Genomic DNA, 4,476 nt, shown 5'->3' on the forward strand with positions numbered 1-4,476 from the left:
GCCAGATAAACAAATAAATAAATAAATAAAAATTTTAAAAAATCTGGGAGAGTTAAATGTATTCCCGATACTCACTGCTCTGGGATTTTGGCAGGGTTATGAATCCAATCCAAAAAAATTGCCAGAACCACAGTTCTGTCTCTAGTGACTCAACTTGGCTATATGTGTGTTCATTGCAAACTATCTCTAATGTAAAAGGAAAATGTGCTAATACAAGGTCCAGAAGGTTCTAATTTTTAGATTTTTTTTCTTCTGTTATTTCTTTTTATTAGAAAAGCAGATCTCATCTGTCTCTGGGACTCTGGTGGCTAGACTCTAATGAAATGGCAACATATGATAAATTTAGGGAAATCTAAAGCAGTGCAGACCATAAGCCTTCCTACTTTGTTTTTTCTTAGCCTAGTGATGATTAAGATCGGAGGAGAAACCTTATTTCTCTGTACAACTACTGGAAAGAAGGCAATAGCAAAGTGAGGGACCACTTTCTTCTCCAATGTAACAAGCAGTAGGACAAGAGGAAATGTCCTTAAGTTGCATTAGGGATGATTCAGACTGAATATTGGGAAAAAAAATTATTCTCAGAGAGAGCAGGGAGGTGGTGGAGTCATCATTCTTGGAGGTTTTCAAGAAAATGGTAGGTATTGCATTGTTTAATGGGCATGGTAGTGATGGATTGATGGCTGGGTTAATGATTCTATGAGTCTCATGCCTCCTATTTATTTCCATGAAAACTACAACAGATACAATGAGTAAAATAATGATATTTGATAATTTCTCAGCTACATGCTTTTTTAACTAACACTTTTTTAAAACAGTCACCACCAGTAGCCATATATTTTCTCCAGCAATGAACCTGCATACCACATTTGTAAAAATCTGCCACAGCAGAAATGAATCACTGCCACTGCTGCCACTGTTGAAACATACTACCCATCACTTTTTTGTCTCCAAAAATGTTCATCAAATACTGATGAATGTCAGTGGGTGCAATTTTTTCCAAATCGAGGAATTCAGTGATGCACATTTACTTCATACACACTTCCATGTCTGGCACCATTTTGTCAGACAGCCCCTTCGCTGCCATCTGGCACATGGCAACAAAATGTAATGAAATATTGGCCAGGGTCTTATGCAGCTCCTGACACCTGGATTGGACATGCATGATATAGGTGACTAATACCAGCATAAGTGCATCTAAGATGGGAAACTGTGGAATTGGCTTGTCACAACTCACTAACAAGAGAGATGTTTTCTGGAGGTTCCATTTTCCTCTCAGTGCTGGAAGGATGCCAGAAGTGGAGAGCAGAAGGTAAAAAAACTCATAGTTCTGAAATAATGATTTGTATATGGAAAACTATGCTCTGTTTAGGGAGGGCAAATGCTTAACTACAAGCAAAACTGAGGATGGATGTTGACATTTTTTATTAAGTTGAATAAAAGAAACAACAGAAAAGCAGTTGAAATAAAGTGTATGTGTAAAAAGTATTATCTAAAGAATAAAAAATAACTAATGTTCTTCATCTTTAACGGAAGTGGGTAAAATGGTACTTGAACATCCTTAAATGCCATATTATCAAGATTTTTAGTGCCACAGTCTAGTCACATTAAAAATAACTTGAAAGACTTGTTGGGACTTAACATTTGGCATCAGTCTATAGGCAAAAAACTCCTTGTTTCACATACATCTCTTTCACCGTTGTATTTTTTGACCTTATGCTAAAGAAGACACTGTAAATCTGGATAAGTGTTTTTCCAGCTAAAACATGAAATGCATCAGGAGAAACGACATTGTACAAGTTCCAAATTTCCACCCACGGTTTGCAAATTAAATACAAATGTGAACAGCAGGAGGCTGACTTTTAAAATAGACAAGCATTGCCACACATTTAGAAAACGTCTCCTCTTCAAATCTTTATATTGGCTTCTCTTCACCTTCTGAAACTAATTTAAACTCCTAGCTTTCGATTTATTGTTTCCCTATGGCATCTGCACCATAGCACTGAGGAACGAAGTTTGGAATATTTCTGGAGGAGGCAACACAGAGGAAGTGTGAATGATACAAAACTATGTAGACAGAATCATTTCTAGATTAAGTAGAAAACTGAAAATGGTGTGAATACCTATGGATAGGAGTGATTAAGGCAAAGTATTCCTCTTTGTATGTAAAGTGACCGTCTCCTTATGTTCTCATTAACTAGTAAGTAATTACCTAAACACATGAATACACACATGTAATATGAGTGTATAAATAGAGAAAGTGAAATAATTTTTATCTTTCATTACAAGTATACATTTTTGTATATAATCTCTACCAAGAAGCAGGCACAAATGCATAGAATCACTGAGATATTAAGGTTGAAAAAGACAATGTCTATCATTTAGTCCAATCATCAACACACCACCAACCCAGCCACTAGACCATGTCCCTAAGTGACACATCTACACTTTTCTTGAACACCTATGGGGACAGTGACTCCACAATTTCCATAGAAAATTCATTCAATCTATTAGATAAATTGTATACCTATGGATCCAATAGTAGTCATGATACAATGACTGTTCCAAAAGTAATGTCTATTTTAGTATGTTAGCCTATGAGATCAGAGGCGGATACTGGTGGTGTGGCAGTAGAGGTTGAACTTTCCCACCAATATTCCATAACATTTTGTTGTCATATGTCAGATGGCAGCAGAGGTGTAGTCTGACAAAATGGTGTCTGATGTGGAAGTGTCATCACAGTGAAGTGGTGGGTTGCTCATTTTAACAGTGGTTATGACACCACAATGAGTGATTCATTTCTGCTGTTGCAGGTTTTATAAGCGCAGCATGCAGACTCATGTTCATCCCAGGTGAAAAATGCACAGCTGAAGGTGGTGATTATGTTAAAAATAGTGTTACGTAATTAAGAATTTGTGCTATCAAGTAGCATTAGCGTGCTCTTTTATCTGTTGTAGTTTCCACTAAAATGAATAGAAGGCATTAGTTTCTGAGCCCTGTGAAACACTGATTTCTCTAGAAGTTAAGTAACTACTATCTGGATTAATCTGAATTTCCCTGTTTTATACTCTGATTGTCACTTCAGTGTTCTCAGTTACCCAATACAGAAGGAACAGTTTAGGATTCTTCATCAGATCTGGCAGTTGCAAGTATTTAATTTGCAGTTGTATCAGTTCTTAATTCTCAGTGCCTAGTGATCAATTTCAAAGGAAGAATGAAATAATTTTTAATATTGGATATGGGCCTGAAAGAAAGTAAAATGTCTAATAAATGCATCTTCTACTTTAGAGCTATGAGTCTTACACAATATTTCAGTAATATTTACAGAAGGAAAATTATTTGAATTAAAAACCAGTGGTAGCACTCTCTTACATGCATGGGTTATCTCTTTGGCTGTACGAAATGTGATTAAAAGAATTTATGCTTCAAGAATGCCTCTTGAACCTAGGCCAATCCACTTCTTGTAAATTGGAGGATTAGGAATATGTGCCTGTGCGAGCATATTTGTCTTTTCCTCTGCTTCTTTAAGGCCTGTCTGGTTTTGGAAAAACAAACAAACAAACAAACAATGAAGCATACAGTAGCTAACACAATGGAAGAATAATCTGCTAAAGAACTTCTAGCTGTATCAACCAGTCTACTTGATAATATACTAGATGACTAAGTAGACATTAGTTTGAGGCCAATTTAGACTCCATAGGTTTATTTAAAAGGAAGGAAAAAAAAAAAACAACAAAGTACAGGGTTATAAACAGACATTTCAGAGCAAGTTGCAGAGGAGTCTGGATAAAAGATGGCGACAGTCTCGCTGGTGATCCTTGAACTCTCAGACAAAATGTAAAGCTTAAATTTGTGAGTATTTCACTGGTTTAGAAGAAAGTAAAACTATTTGTATCCCTGTTGACAGTCCCCTACATGTTGTTAAAGACTTTGTCATGCTAGATTATGCATGTTTTGATCTTCTGGACATTCCCATACGCACTTCTCCCTCTCACTTTTTCTCACTTTTTCCTTTTCTCCCTTTCCCTCCCCAGATCTCGAAACCACGGAAACTAAATTACAAATAGTATGCTAATTAAAGAACAGAGGGCAGTTTTTGTAAGTTCTCGAGGGCATTAGTAAATGTATGTTTGCTGTAAAATTAATAAGTGCTAGGTGCTTAAATACCTTTCAAAAAATATCAGGTCTTCTGTGGCTTTCTGTGTTAATTTTGTGACTTGGATTTAAAGATTTCCAGACTTCAGCAGCATGAACAGGGTAATGTAAGGGGCACATGATTCCTTATGTTTTGTATTTTCAGACATATGGTTGGTCATTTTAGTTATATGTTTTCCAGATTTTTTTGAAGTACAAAAAATGTGATTAGAAATACAGTTGCAAGTACAGATACAGTGGTATGTGAAATTGTACATATTTAGCTTGGAATGACATAAACAAAACAAAACAAAAAGATGAACAAAAACAAATAAACAAACAAAC

General features: G+C 35.8%; 1 protein-coding gene across 1 annotated transcript in view; it reads right to left on the reverse strand.

Moving 5' to 3' along the window:
* Positions 1-4,476, reverse strand: part of CEMIP2 (cell migration inducing hyaluronidase 2) — a gene marked incomplete at its 5' end in the record, with an annotated part of 82,967 nt that overhangs the window by 34,972 nt on the left and 43,519 nt on the right. The gene's annotated exons all lie outside the window — the stretch shown is intronic.

The sequence above is a fragment of the Meleagris gallopavo genome, chromosome Z (assembly GCF_000146605.3).
Source record: "Meleagris gallopavo isolate NT-WF06-2002-E0010 breed Aviagen turkey brand Nicholas breeding stock chromosome Z, Turkey_5.1, whole genome shotgun sequence".
Classification (NCBI taxonomy): Eukaryota; Metazoa; Chordata; class Aves; order Galliformes; family Phasianidae; genus Meleagris; species Meleagris gallopavo.